Here is a 16,985-nt window from a genome sequence, read left to right as displayed (position 1 = left end):
CACACTTTTTCAGTCATACTTATTAATTAAGGGCGGACATGCTCAGCGCAGGTCAAAATGGAGCTTTTATTGCATTTTCAAACCATGATCCTGGCCATTCCTTAAACGTTGTAGATAATTTATTTATTTAATTTTGAAGCCTTATTATTCTTTATATTTATTTTACACATTTTATGACTGCATAAAGTATTTTTATTACATAACATAGTATTCTTTTAAACCTCTTGCTCTAATGTTTTAGAATATAGTCATATTTCAGTACATCCATGTGCAGTGGTGTTAAGATTTTTCACATTTATTAATTTTTAAACGCATTTATAAAATCAATAGTATAATTTATGTTGATATGCTTATAGTGAAATATTTACGATAAAAAATTATATTGATAATCTCTGTGATCCCAAATTTGACTAGAATTAGGCATTTTATTATTCAAAAAATGGGCAAGATTAACACATTTGAAGATAATTCTAAATATACTAATTATAAGCTATGTCTTTGATCATTCAAATTTGATAAACATCCTACGAATAATGATTGCTGAATTGCTGTATAATAATTTATTATTGACCTAAGAATAAGGTAGTATTTTTTTGATATACGCCATTTCATTTGGCATTCCCCAGTGGTTAAGCTACAACATACAGCCGTAGCAATAAATTGACAAACTAAAACCGAAGTAGAGAGTTCATGTTAACGTGCGTGTTTGAACATGTACCTAACCGATTTTTTTTTCAAACGGTAGGTACATGTTCAAAAAATCTTAACACCACTGTACATGCATGTACTGAAATATGACTATATTGTAAAACGTTAGAGCGAGAGGTTTAAAAGAATACTATTGTATGTAATAAAAATACTTTATGCAGTCATAAAATGCTTAAAATAAATATAAAGAATTATATGGCTTCAAAATTATATAAATAGTTTATCTAAAACGTTTAAGGAATGTCCAGGATCATGCTTTGAAAATGCAATAAAAGCTCCATTTTGACCTACGCTGAGCATGTCCCCCCTTAAGTACAGATATATTAAAATTCAATAGGTATGCCATGCCTAAACCAAACCATCATCGATATATAAAATTTTCTTTTATGTATGAAATATCTAAAATTAAATATGTATGGATAAAGTGGTATAAGTACTTTTAAAAATTTTAAAGATGAATTTTGGGTGGCTTGGATTAAGCAGGTTTCCATTGAATTTTAAAAACAAACAAACACTATCTACGCATTGTAGTCTTAGTTCAATAAAAACAAATAAGTTTGACTAACAAAGCTTAGCTTGCACTATTTATGTCGGATCTTAACAGCGTACCTCCACCCCTCACCACTAATAGGTACCAAGTAAACTCATCTCTTTTCTCTTTCTCCAGGTTCAACAAAAAAACGCTCATCTTGGTGGCAGCAAAGCAGCAATATCCAGCGGCAGCAGCCTTACGCCACCATGCCAGGGCTTCTAATAAAATCATCGCTGTTTCCATTCTAAACCTTCCCTTCTACTACCTTCATAAATCTGCACCCTCTTGCAGATTATTTTAAAAGGGTAACGATTACAAATTATTAATATTTGTAGACATGAAATTTTTGCCCTATTCGATACGAGAATACTGCAGTGGTGAAGGGTGCTTATTGAAGGTATGTTCATAGCCGTAGCATAATAAGTTAATGCACAAATTGGCGCGACACCAATGGTATTACGGGTTGCAATCCCGTCAAGGTTCGTATTTTTTTCAAATATGATTTTTTCTAGTGAGTACAATACATCTGAAGTGTTTTCGAGATATATATTTACTATATTCTGTCAGTGGTCTATCTTCTTAATAAGATACCACGTCCCTCAACCATATACGATCACAGGTACCAAACACGCGTTGAACAATTTGTCCTACACGGCCTATGGGGATACTGCCAAAAGCTGGTATGTCTCTATAGAGTAAATTGTAATTTGAAGTTTGACATACCCTTTAAAATCAGGTGTAATGCTAATAATTCCACTGTATTTTATGTGCATGTTCTATAAAAATATCGGACGACCTTGATTTTTTTTCTAGCATAAATGTTTATATATAGACGCATAATCCATTTGTTAACTCTAAATAACTTCATTATCGACTTACCAACTTTTGACAGCAATCTCACGAACAAAGGTTTGGAGATCAATGGCGATTGGAGATAACCGGTTTGACTCCTGACCACTGCACCAGTCAATTTATGTCTGACCACGGTGGATTCGCTGCCAAGCTCTTTGAGCTAGGACTTGTCACCCGACCATACAATTAATCAAACCCTCATTGAATATCCAAGAATGTGCTCCAAGAGGGAAGAGGTGGTCAAGTCAGTCCAATCAGCTGTTGGGTCCGTCGAGATGACATGCCCCATTCGCGGCATCTTGTTTCGTATTCGAAGATCTCTTCACATAGTTTTGTATGTCCGTATTGTTTCAGCTTTGTTGTAACAATTATTATAAATTAAATAATCTTATTGCGATACATTTCACTCGCGCTGCGTACACAGCAGTAGCGAAGGGTGGAGGTAGGCTGTTAAGGTTTGCCATAAATAGTGCACTTTAAACTTTGTTAGCCATGCGTATTTGTTTTTATTGAACCAAGCTATCAATAATTTACAGATGGTATTAGTTAGTTTGTAAAAATCAATTAAACCTTGCCTAAACCAAACCATAATAGTTTTGATATATTTTGGGCGATACGAATTGTGCAAACTTTTTCATTCGTATTTATTTGTTTTCGTTGGATTAAGAATACATAATATTACACATATTGTTGGTTATGTTCATTAAGCCCTGTCTAAATCAAACTAGGTAGGTATAATAGATAAAAAATATTATTCTTTCTATAAAATATCCCAAATTATGTATGATTTAATTGCATAATTTTAGATCTTTTATAGAATAATATTTTTTTTATTATGGCTTGGTTTTCACAGGGTGAAGTTGAATTTTAAAAATTAACCAACACCATCTATAAGTTGCAGTCTTATTTCAATGAAAACAAATACATATGACTGACAAAGTTTAGTGTGCACTATTTATGGCGGATCTTCTCAGCCTACCTCAACCCTTCGCCGCTGGTAAATACAAATTAGGTAATTTTCCAGGATCTTTGAGGATGCGTTAACTATTTTTTCGGCCCCCTACCTATCGCTAAGGTTAAAGGCAGTCTGATGCTCTCTTAGTAAATATTACTTTTAACGAATTTTTTTCCGAAACATACAAAACAGAATTAACTGAAATTGAATTCAATTCTGCTTAAAGATGGCCAAAAGTATTAAAAGAATGCATTGTCGTCGTATTCTGATATATTCTAAAAGTTTCAAATGTCTAGCTAGTCGGGAAGTTAGTTAAAAATCTTCAATCGTCCAATACAAATCTTGGACAAACAAGAAAAAATCTGTGCCGGACAAACAAGAATACGAGCTAATAAAAACGTGGTAAAATACAGCCTTCTCTCCATGGCATGTTTCCATAATTTTCAGCATTCAACGACACGCAGGGCCTGTGTCATTTTGCCCATCCATCCGGAGAAAGCTCTTCTTCGTCTTCTCCGATCTTCGACCTGAGAGCAGATTATCCATGGTGTGAATTTCAGGGTTGATAATCTAGATGTGCTTGCAAGTTATCCACTTTATAATTCTGTAGTTCAAATCGATAATTAATTGACTGGAACCAAAAATAATCGTTGGAATCAATTATATGATAATATATACTGTTATGGAAAGGTTTATGTAGGAGTAGGGATTGCAATACCGAATGAAAATGTCAATACCGGTTTTTCGGTATTTCTTATTGAATACCGGTATTAATACCGGTATTATGTAAATATAAAAAAAACAGAAGTAAGTGCTTATCAATAAAATATAGCTATTAAAATCTTTTTAAAATATTATTTTATAGCAAAAACCGTATTAGAGGCTGCAGGTTATATGAAAGTACGGTGAACCAGGCTAGTATGATGAAAAAGTATGGTGAGGCAGGCTGGTAGTCAATTTGTAGCAAAATTTGAACGTTAATATTATATTATATGGGTACGTTATAATGGACAAAGTAAATCCTCTGTGATGCCCAGAATTTTTTTTATCGCGTCGCTATTTCTTGTAAGTTGCCGGCTATTGTTGGCCTGCTTCATTCGGCTGTATGAGAAAGCCGATTCCTCGCCACTCTTTTAATTTAATACCTCTATGCTACATACTTACTTACATTTATTATTGTAGGACTAGTGATTTTTTACGAATAATTTGAATATATTGATAATGGTAACTAAAGCCATCAAACAGTTCAGCAAGTGCAAATAAGTCCCGGCTTCAGGAAAAGCTTCTTAAATTCAACACTTGTACAGTCTATCAATAATTATAGAATAATTGAATATTTTTGTCACGGATGTTTTCTATTTCGAAATAATATTATGATAATTCATCGCGACAATTACTTACATAAATATTATATTTGATGAAATTTGTTTTATTATTTTTTTCACCACAGTTGGATTCACTCAATATTTGCATTTTAGCAGCACATAACTTATAATTCATTTTCAAAAACGTTAACGAGTGTGCTTTCTTAATACCGAAAATTCCGGTATTTTGGATTTTTAAAACCGGTATTGATAAATACTGGAATACCGGTATTGCAATCCCTATGTGGGAGGGTTTTTTTACACTTCAATTATAACCAAGGATTCTGGGAAGTACTTTTCACACGAGATATAACATATATTATATATAGTCTACTAACCACATTCGATATAGGTAGGTACGTACTTGTATTTATTTTGTAATTTTTATATTTACTTTTCCTACTCTTTTTCTAATACTGCATTTATTTTTATTATACTATATCTACTTTTAATTATATTTTACCCCGTTCATGTATCACACTTCACTGGATACCTGCGTTAATTTTGAAGTTATACTTCTTTTGGCGCGTTTGGGAAAACAAATCAGAGTGTATTTTTGGCGTGTGATGAGGATGCGCGCGCCGATATAACACGTTTGGCGTGTGACGGAAGTTGCGCGCACCGACGCAACACATAATTTATTATTATGATTATATTTATTTCGGTCTCAGGGGTACATGCGCATGCGCATATTGTCATCTAGTTAATCGTTCAATACAACCAAGTAAAACAGTACGCGTTGTAAACATAACCAATATTGTGCTATAATAAATGTGCTATATGTTTATAAACAAATTTCTGGAGACTAACATTCTACACTGTTAATTTATATTCATAAAACTTTATTTATATTGGAGTGTATATTTACTTTTCATTGTAAAGATTGTGTATCAAGATTTGAGGCTATATTTATGTAAGTATTATTTATGAGTAAAATTATATATCAATAAATAAATAAATTTTGTGAATTGATAAATAATCCAAAAAATATATTAAAATTTGATTTTTTTATTAATTCATCATGGGCACTTCGCGAGTCGATTATAACCGCTGTATGGAAAAGATGAGTTTTGGTCCAATACAATAATTAAATTACAATTATCATGTGCTATATGGGACACTGAGGAATCGCGTACGTTTTCATCAACCTAATCCACTGTAATATTAATAAACTCAGGTAATGGCTTGTTTTGTTTTGTTATTTTTATTTAGCCTTTCCACCTACTACTGAACTAATACTGCACCTATTTCTTTTTAATATTATATTATACTGATTTAATACTATTTATTTGTTTTTAAATGTCATGTTGTGAACGTCTTAAATTTTCAATTTGTAAAGTTCAATATAATGTGTAAAATAAATAAATTTAATTTTGAAAACTGAAATTTGCGGCGAGTGTGGTCGGAATAATAAAATTGTCTGATTTACCATTGTATCAATAATAATGTTCCTTACAAATTAGAATATTCTCTATATTGTGTTGTGCAATTTTATTTATATACCTAATATAATTTTTTTACCTCCCTTTAATTTATCCCACTTCACTGGATACCTGCGATACACCTATAACATAGTTTTTCCTTCGTTTATTTATGTATTTATAACCTAAGATATTATTTTATAAACAAAATAATAATGAAGGTAGTGGAAGGACAAAATTGTTCTGGCATTGTGGCGACGACGAAATCAGTCTGCAACAGCGCTAGTGTCATTTGAAAGTATGTAACAAGTAGGGATTCCAATCCCGGGATCCCGAGCTATTTTTGATACCTATGAATCCCAGGATTGATAAACATAATCCCGAAATTTTTGGGATTGATTTTTTTATCAATTTTAATGGAAAATAAAATAAATACGAAAATATAACAGAAAAAATACTTTTAATAACAAAAATAACTACATTAGAAATAAACTGAGTTTGAATGAAGTTTCATTTATACCCATGTGTAAGTTACCGATTCATTTTATTTTTTCACATACTTCAATTAATAAAAATGAGAAAGATTGGAAAAAAACAATGCTTAGCACTATTAACAAAGTAATTCCACCATGAAGCGGAAAGGCCGTAAGTACACCATGATTTGCTTTACTATTTTAAATCTCGCTAACCCATTCATTAAGTCTTTACTATCAGAACAGCAATCTCATATTAAATTTATATTACGATATTATTTACTCCATTAAATTTGTGTATTTCAAAGATTGAACGTATATAATATTAACAATAAATGTATTATAAATTATAGTAGATTTATTTTGAGCGATTTTATCAATGTTATTTGTAAATATAAAAAATTTATATTAACAATGGAAAAAAACTGCATAATCCCGGGATAGTCAAATTATAATCCCGAAATCCCGGGATCAGAATTTTTGCTCGGGACTGGATTCCCTAGTAACAAGTATGTAACACTACAAACACATAATTAATGAGTCCCCTGCACTGCCACAAAAAATTGACACCATTCTACCTGTGCATTTTATATTATACGGAATATACCTACCAAACAAAAAAATATTGAAATTCTAATTTTGTGAAATTACAATTTTAATACATAAATACACACTTATATAATATTGTATTTATTATAATAAAATGAAAATATGTAAACTATTATAACAATTTTGGTCAATTTTACCACGTTTTTCTTAGCTCGTATTCTCGTTTGTCCGGTGATTGTTTATCCAGTACAAATCTTGCAATCGGTTTTTAACTAACTTCCCGACTAGCTAGACATTTGAAACTTTTAGAATATATCAGAACACGATGCCAATGCATTCTTTTAATACTTTTAGCCATCTTTAAGTAGAATTTAATTCATTTTCAGTTAATTCTGTTTTGTATGAAAAGTTATTTCAGAAGAAATCCGTAATCCAATCCATTATTTTTGGTTGGTAAGGGGGTGGTCCTAGCAACTAAATTATTAATATATACGTGCATTACTTTGGAAATCAAAATGACATTTCAGTATTCTATATTTGTTTGTTTGTTGCAAAATAGCAAAAAAAAAATGATTTGTTGACAATTGCCTTATTTGTCCTAAATTATTAATACATAGAATTGTCAAGTTTATATGATTCAACAGAAAATTTAAAAACGTGGTATATAAAAAGTTCTCTTTATAAAATTTATTATGAAATAAAATATTATTAATTATATTGTGTTTGTACGTATTTTCTTTAAAAACGAATTTGTAATAAAATTGTAATATTATCTGGTAATAAATAAAATGAATTGAATTAAAATGCTGACCTACTTATTTAATTGCCACACTGTATCATATTCCCCATTGAAGAAATAATTATTATGAAACACTTAGGAAAAAAATATTTGTCGTTATTTAAGATTTTTCTCTGGACTTAAAAAAACTTTTTTAATTGAAAATTTTTCACTTAATAAATACTTTTTAATTTATTTTATACGTTCAATTTTTCAGCCACTCAAAATGAGTTTTGTGTATAGTTTAATATTTTCAACTTAGTAAGAAGAAATAACTTCAATATTATCAAAAAAAAACACTTAGAAAAAAAAATTGACCTATCTATAATATCTCTAAGTAGGCAGTTAATTATTTGTGAATAATTACTGAGTAGGAAGTAATTATTGTTACCTAAATCAGTCGTCTCTCTTGATATAATATTTCGACGGGGATTCGTTGTTAATCATTCGCGTAGTCATTTCCTCAGTGATGGGTATACGATGAAATGAACATCATTCATTATTGTGTAGAAAGACTTAAATTATTTTTAAACACCTATTTGTTTGCTATTATTTCAATTATTTACTTATTAGGAATATTGAAAAATTATTACAATACATACAGTGCTCGAAAAAGAAAAGTTTATTAACCGGAACGCTCGATAATTTTCCGAAAATATTAAAATGTGCGAAACCTGCCTACTTACCTACCTACTTTATATGTACAATTTCAAAAACAGTTAAGTATACTTACTTTATTTTGTTTTCATTGAAATAAGACTACAATTTACAATAATTATTAATGGAGTTGGTCAGTTTTTAAACCCTGCGAAAACTAAACCATAATAGATAATAACCAAAAAATGCAATTAAATCATACATAACTTTGGATATTTTATAGATAGAATAATATTTTTAATCTATTATAGTTTGGTTTATGCAGGGCTTAATGAACTTTAAAAATGAATCAACAGTATGTGCAATGTGTATTCTTAAAAAACGAAAACAAATAAGTATGAATGAAAAAGTGTGAAAAACTATTATGTTTTGGTTTAAGCAAGGTTAAATTGATTTTAAAAAACTAACCAATACCATCTATAAATAAAATTGTAGTCTTAGTTCAATAAAAACAAATACGTATAACTAACACAGTTTAATGTGCACTATTTATGGTGGATCTTAACAGCCTACCTCCATCCTTCGCTACTGGTAGGTATAGGATAAAATGTAGGTAGGTATATAAAATATTATGATTCAATCAGCAAATAAAAATAAGTATTTAATTTGTTTGTTAAAGATAATATGTAATTATTATATAGACACAGTTAAATTCACATTATTTACATAAAGTCTCATGAATTTTAATTAGTATTTACATAAAGAATAATATTACATTATTACATGACTGGATAAAATATTATTTACATTTCTCAGTGACTTAAATCCACAATCCAGTTGGTATAATATACACACTCCACAGTTGTTCAAATCAGACACGTTGACAGATAATAATTTATTATCGATAGACAATTTATTTTATTCAACGAATAATTCACAAGATTTGAGAATATAACATTATATTATATTGGATATACATCATCTAAAAACACCTTAACTAAAAAAATTGTAGAGATCTGGGCGTTGGTTATAAATTAGGATAATAATCATTGATACCTTAATTTAAAACAAAAAAAAACGATAGTCAACATAAACGCAATTTGAAAGCAGTTCATGTGGGAACTTACTACTGGTTAAATTCGTCGTAATTAAGTAAGGTGCCCGTAGCTTAATTGGTTATTGGTTAAAGCAAACTTCAAGTCCCGTCGGGCATTTAATTTTTCTAGTAGATATTTTCAAATTATTTATATTCAATTTATTATTTGATTTTTAAGGCGGTGGAAGGCAAGTCACAGAATCCTTCATTTACCCCGCTTACAACTAATAGTTTTTCGTCGCTTCAACTTCTAACCCAACAATTTTAAGGGCACACTCTCCATACCCAGACACTCCGTACTTTAAGCTCAGCGATAAACGCATACCTTGCAAGTATAACCGAGCGTGCTCACCTACGAGTTATTGCGAGCTGTCGCAAGTGGTTATCGAATGTGCATGGCTCAGTCAGTGACGTCCCTAGACAAAATACCGCCCTACGCAGTGCCAAAATGCCGCCACATTGTTTTCTACAGTACTTTTTATCATCCTTTCATGAATCAAATATCTAAGAAATGTGTTGTATGGATACATTACTAACAAGATATAGGTATACAACTAAATCTAATTTAAATGCCATCTCTGCTTCAATGGAAACTATTGCGAGCCTACGGTTTCAGATAGGTACATTTAAAAATACACCTGACCAAAATTCCAAAGTTCGGAGTGACTGGCAAACATATTTGGATACATTTTAAATAAGGTATGCACGTGTCATTGCTGTTCACCAAGAACGTGAACTAGGCATCGCGAATCCGACAAAAAATATCATGTATATAAAAAGTCCTGCTAAAAATTTTATAGTACCTAATTAATATATTTTGTGTCCTACCAGTGTGCTGATTTTTTTAATGGAAAGATATTTCCGTTATTACTGAGTTTATGTAACTTCCTATGTATACCAAATGATTCTCACCGATTTGTCGATTTTTGGATAACTGCCGCCCCCAAGGTAAGCTTAATCTGCCTACCCCCACGGGACGTCACTGGACCCAGTGGTATTAATTATTAGGATCGTTAGGAGTCCTTTGTGTCGTCCGCACTGTTTTATCTTTTAGACATGCCGCATAAGAATATTAAAGCAAACATTGGATACCCCAGATTGTTGGACCAATTTTTGAGATTTATTCAATAGCTATTAAATTTATTCATTATTTGAGTTTTGTACTACATATTCCATTTGAGTCATTTTTTGTGACCCCGGATTCGTCTTTTGGCAACGTCAGGCACTATGCACACTCACCAATTGCAAATACCTTCATAAATAGTACAACATTCAAATCAATTTTCAAATTTAAATTCCACCAATTAATAGGTCTCATTGGTTGATATTATTAATTGTATTCAAATAAGTTATTTAAGATGTACCTATCTATAGTCTAAGGTTTTAAAATATTTTTGTTAAGCCTCCCAATCTTATTACAAATCTTCCATTAATTATGACGTCAGTGGGGGAGAAGGGGGTTGGTTCTAGAAAATGTGACGTCACAACACATTTTTTCTGTGAATATAATATTTATTTTCTAGATGACATGTTGAAATCGATAATTATTGTCAGCAAATCTATTTTTTAAGGAGCTTAAAAATGTCATGTGATTTTGACTATATTGGGGAGGGAGAATCAGAGTATTAAAATACATGTGGCGTCATTTATGGACGAGTCCTAACTCAATTTTTACAACAATATGATTTTAGGTTATTCTTAAAAAAGCAGAATAAGCAGGTAGATAGTTCATAATTAACTCACCTGTGCGAAATGGTCGGCAGTTCTTAAGTAGATTATAGTCATCATAATTCACAACTAAGTAGTTATTTACATAATTACTTGTCTTATGTGAACTATTAAATAAAGTTAATAAGCGATATCGTGACCTTCACCAATGAGATGATTACGTCAAAGAATAGTGTCCTAGAGAGCTTAATGTGAATGATTCGTGGAAAAACCTTGTGGTGGTGGGTAATAAGAGATATTATCACGTACTTCAGCAATGAAGTAGATAAAGTCCAGGGGTGTAAAACGGCTCTTAGGGTCGAGGAATTCAAAAGTCCCATCGGAACTAAGTATAAAAAATTAACAATTATTGAAAGTTAAAGCCTATCGATACTGCGACCCTCGGCAATGAGGGAATGGGACAGAAGGAAAACAATTTCATGGTCTGAATAATTACAGGATTGTGATTATGTGAGGACCAAATTTCGTTTGTTCAACATGTGCGTGTTACCTGTACGGCTCTACGGCATCTTACCAAGTTTCAAATGTCTCGATTTTTGGCTTTGAGAATCGATGTCTCCGGCGAATCTCAGGGGTACACTGGTTCGACCGCGTTACAAACACTCGAGTCCGCGAGCAGACACGGCAGCCTTCGGTGAATGACGTGATGACGAAAAGACGCTTCCAGAGAGTGCGACTATTTATATGGCACAATCGCAAGGGTGACCCTCCCTCAGCCTGCAGCGGTGCTACAGCAGCGATCTACGCGCTGCACGTCACATATGGCGATGAACCGAGGGAAGTGGCGCAACCTTGTGCTTTCCGTATGCCCCAACACTAGGCTATGGCTGGGTGAATTAAGTGAGTAAGTACTTTTCATTGCGTATTCGGCAACCGTGGGATATCGCGATTCTCATCAATGAGGAATAGATGCTCAATTCAGCAATGCGTCAAAGCAACTAGCATTCGTTATTAAAATATATTCTCTCGCAAGACCTAACCAAAGTGAACTAATATTATTTTTTACAATAAATGTTTTAAATGCGAAATATGTATATCCAACTGTGTAAATATGTACAGTATGTCTAAGTGTACTAACATACCAACTGTATTAGAAGAATGACATCAATAAATAAATATTTTTTATGTGAGACAAATAATTATTAATATGTTTAAGTTAGGCACAAAATTCCTTGGACTGACCGGGTGACAAAATGTTGAAGTTCTCAATCGAATGGGGAAGGACCGAGAAGTTCTACGCAGTATCAAAACCAGGAAACTACAGTACCTCGGCCACATTATGAGAGGACAAAAGTACAGCATTCCCCAACTTGTCATTCAAGGAAAGACCAACGGTAAGCGTAGAGAGGACGGCGCCGCATTTCATGGCTTATGAACCTCCGTGATTGGTACGAGTGCAGCTCCACTGAAATTTTCCGAGTAGCAGATGACAAATCTAAGATCGCCTTGAGCTAGGGTATGGCATAATACAAGAAGGAGAGAAGAAGAAGAAGACATATTTAAAATTAACTTATTTATTTACGGGGCGCATTGAGGTGTTACTATGGTCATCTTGCGATAGAATACGAAGCATGCAATTGAATACGTGATGATTATACATTTTCTTTGATGCAATTGACGCAATCGATTCGTCAGGGAATTTAAAAGAGGGGCTCGAAATAGCACACCCCAGATCTATATTCTTCATTCGAGCTTCACACAGCACTCCGGCCGTATCGAGATTAGAAGATTCAATCTCTTTGGCCGTGTTATGGCAACAATATTATTCCTAATAGAACCCTACACGCCGTAGCGAAGGGTGGAGGCAGGCTGTTAAGATATGCCATAAATAGTGCACATTAAACTTTGTCTGTCATACGTATTTTTTTTATTGAACTAATACTACAATAATTTACAGATGGTATTGATTAGTTTTTGAAAATGAAGTTTTGCACCTTTATGACTCTCATTTTCTTATTATAATTCACCCCGAATCTTCGATTTGCCACCCTATGCTAAGTGCCGCTCTTCGACAGTAAGCAACATACATATCTTATCATAAAATTCAGTTTATATAATTGAATAACATTTATCCTATTCAATAAAATCATTAACAATATTTATTCTTGGACTTTTGCCGCCCCCGGCAGGATTACCGCCCGGGTGATTCGCACCCGTAACACCCTCGCTTGTCGCGTTTCTGCCTTTAGATAATAATTGACTGGTTCGTCTAGCGCTCTCTCACATTTCAAAGGCATCAATAATTATAGTGAAAACAACTTTACCTTGAAATTGCGCAGATTGAAATTTTTCTCCTGCGCACGAATCACATACGGTAATTTTTATTTATTATCGTTATTATTTCCGACTGCTCTTACATGAAACCTATTATATCGTATTCTCTCGCTCAGCGTCGCTCTAAATACGTCATATTTTCTGTTAAAACTATCGAATTACACGTTTATGTTGTACGTATGTTTATAATGGGAATGGGACAACTCGACTCCGGACAATTGGACGCCGCACTGTCGTAGACACGTATACAGAACGTAGACGAGGTATTTTAATCTGTTTCTATCTACTTCTTAGTAGTTTTAATTCATTTTACTCTAGCATATTGTATTCTTTATTGCGGATTGAGAATTACCATGCCTAAGGCTTTATATAAAATAAAAAACTCTTTTTTCGTTGGAACTTAAACATATGCACGATTAGATCATTATTTAAATATAAATAATAATATTAAATATATTTTTTAAAGTACCTATAAGTACCTAACGTCTATTTGTTTTCGAATTCCGTGGCGTCCAGTTGTCCTAGTGCCAAATTGTCCTAGACCATTTATAATACCGTAGAAATCTACTTTAAAACAATGGTGAAATAACCTTTTTATTTAAAATTTAAAATGGGTATTGTTTTGTCAATAGACGTAAATCTCACATATGTTTGTCAAATAAGTAAGTAATTATTTGAATAAATAAATCCATCTATAAAAGAAAAAATCTCACAACACAAAAATTAATTCAGTTTTTACCTGACCTGGTGTCTACAGATTTAATCAACTCAAAAATACATCATATTATATTATTGAGAATTTATTTAAAATGCTGGTCAAATTTGCATTTTTAATACTTGGCTGCATCATGATGGTAATAATTGGTTACATTCATATTAATGTTTTTTTACCATTTCAGGCCTGAAGTAAATTGTCATTATCATAATTCATGCTATAGGTAATATTCGCAAAGATCGATTAAATTTTGTGGATAATTACCTGGTAAATAATATGGTTACATACGGTACAATCGGTTCACTGTGAGCTGTCTTAACGGAAAAAGATGGACGTATAACATTGAGATCAAAAATGACGCATTGCAAACAGTCATGTTCCAATTTTATTAGATTCATTAAGATAGGTACGACTTTATATTTACAAATTGCGATATTATGATTGTATTTCTAATTTACTTACCTACCTATTTTTTCTGTCTTTACCTTGTATCCTTGTGGTTTTTATTATGCATTTCTTATGTGTTTTATTTAGACATGAATTTATTCTCAATATATGGCCATTTATATCCGATATAAAAGTTTACAGTATATGCACCCCACATCTTGAAACGGGGCCGCCAGGCTAGGATCTTTGGCGGGGCCCCTATCTATCGCCTTAAGGATAAAAGCAGTGTAGCGCTCTGCAGCAGCGTTTTCAAAATAATGTTGTAAATGGTGTAGGCACGGTAAAATTAATGTGTATAATATTAAATTTAATGTTTTTTTTCTGTATATTTGAATACTATAAATTATTTGTTTTATTTCCTATCTATAAAATTATTTTTTACTTTGTTTTTTTTCTCTACCTTGTTTTTTCTTTAATTGATTTAAGTACTTATACTTTTTATTCTATCATGTTGTGAACGTTTTGAATTAATAATTTGTTATGTGCTCAACGTGTCTTTTTTTTAAATAAAATAAATTTCAAAACATTCTTCAGGATGCCAACATCACTTCCAACTTTGGTATACGTTGAACTCAATTACTAATATCAACATAATTTTGCAGGTGAACCAAGCAACAGCGCTGAGCCCTCCACGACCCGACGAGTCAATCGGTCCCCTAGACCCTCACTGGTCGATGCTGAATCACTGCCGGCTGAATTACTGGACTCCCAAGTGCAGATGTTTCTTCACTTGGTATAAATGGTGCTACCCCAAGTCTAAGCATCGTCTGTGTGGCTATGGGTGCCACTGGTGAAGATAAAAAATAAATCCTAATAAACAATCCATGGATACTAATTGATCATTATGTACTGGAGTGCGTGTGTGTTTGAATAGTTTATTATTAGGGTCATTAATGTCCGTTTGTGTCGTACAGTGGCGAAGGGTGGAGGTAAGCTGTTAAGATCCGCCATAAACAATGCACACTAAACTTTGTCAGTCATGCGTATTTTTACAATTTACAGATGGTGTTGGAGTTGGTTAATTATAAAAATTCAATTAAACCCTGCGAAAACTAAGCAATAAAATAGATAATAGATAATTCAAAAATACTCGTATATCTATAAAATATCTAAAATTATGCAATTAAATCATACATAACTTTCAATATTTTATACATAGAATATTATTTTTTTATTATCTATTATGGTTTGGTTTAGGCAGGGCTTAATGAATTAAAAAAAATGAACCAACAATATATTGTGTAATATGTATTCATAATCTAATGAAAACAAATAAGTATGAATGAAAAAGTGTGCACAATTTTGTCGTATCGCCCAAAATATACCAAAACTATTATGGTTTGCTTAGGCAGGATTTAATTGTTTTTTTAAAACTAACCAATATCATCTGTAAATTGTAGTCTTAGTTCAATAAAAACGAATACGTATGACTGATAAAGTTTAATGTGCACTAATTATCGTGGATATTAACAGCCTACATCCACCCTTCGCTACTGGTGTCGTAGGCCATGTCAGAATATTAAAGCAAACATTGGATCTCCCAGACGGTTACACCAATTCTTATGTGTCATGGTTCTTCCAGTGGCACAGGCCCTTCGTGTCGCGCAATACCAAGAGGAATGAGTCCAACCCGTTTAGAAGGCTGTTAGACGAAGTTACAGCCGAAGAAATGGAGGAAGTGATGTTCCATTCATCGAAATATTTTATTTTTCGTTCTTGTATGGAAATTGCGCAATTAATTAATTGTTCAGACATACAATATTAATAAACTATGTAAGTGTATAATATATCTGAATAATGTTAAAAAAAAACTATTCCAAACAAATAAATAAACCTAAAATCTACATAGAGTTTTTTATTATGTTTATTACTATAACTGAATTTCACTATCATTGGCCTGGATTCAGCGATATCCCATAGAGGTAGGCAGGTCATGTGTTGCTAAGGGGCGGCAAGCACAGAAACGAATACCGTTATTACTTTTGAGAGCAGTGGCGGTTTTTCGTGAAGCAGGCGATGCGGTCGATTCGTTGAAAAGTGCCGACATCTCAGCTTAAGACATAATGTAAGTATAATACATAATGCGCGGACGGGGCATAAGCCCAGGAGATGCAAGGCTCGATTCCTTGCTAGGGTCGCTTACTTTTTTCAAAAAAAAGATTCTCTCTGTTGGTTATAATATATTTTCTCAGAAAGTGTTTTCAAAATTATGTATGTTCATAATGGAAGCATTCAAAATCCATGTAACCTATCCCATTATTCCTATTTTTGTATTGTTGGCGATTTATTGCATAGGAAAAATGTTCACGGGGAGGCCTCCAAACCTATAAGGGCCTAAGATCTCCAGGTATTTAAAAACGTCGCTACTTGAGACTATTTTTTGTGGAAATGCTGTAATCCTCAGGAGATGATGACTAATAAAATAAGTTGGTATGTAGGTACCCAACAAATTTGCATTCTATTTGACACTAAAAGTCAGCTTAAGGGTGGCACTTT

The 16,985-nt window shown here is 32.5% G+C and overlaps 1 long non-coding RNA gene across 3 annotated transcripts; it reads left to right on the top strand.

Annotated features, from left to right (window-relative positions):
- Positions 1 to 12,218: 12,218 nt before the first annotated feature.
- On the top strand, positions 12,219 to 16,331 carry LOC147076520 (uncharacterized). 3 transcript variants are annotated; one of them, XR_015069521.1, is made up of 2 exons: positions 12,219 to 12,387; positions 15,092 to 16,331. It is a non-coding gene; the product is annotated as an uncharacterized LOC147076520 (long non-coding RNA). The 3 variants fall into 3 exon arrangements; XR_015069522.1 differs by lacking the exon at positions 12,219 to 12,387 and adding an exon at positions 14,053 to 14,181; XR_015069523.1 differs by lacking the exon at positions 12,219 to 12,387 and adding an exon at positions 14,053 to 14,769.
- Positions 16,332 to 16,985: the final 654 nt, after the last annotated feature.

The sequence above is a fragment of the Rhyacophila brunnea genome, unplaced genomic scaffold, assembly GCF_057557595.1.
Source record: "Rhyacophila brunnea isolate RB1 unplaced genomic scaffold, BYU_Rbru_1.0 scaffold_13, whole genome shotgun sequence".
NCBI classification, from domain to species: domain Eukaryota; kingdom Metazoa; phylum Arthropoda; class Insecta; order Trichoptera; family Rhyacophilidae; genus Rhyacophila; species Rhyacophila brunnea.
This window is presented reverse-complemented; position numbering and strand designations above follow the sequence as displayed.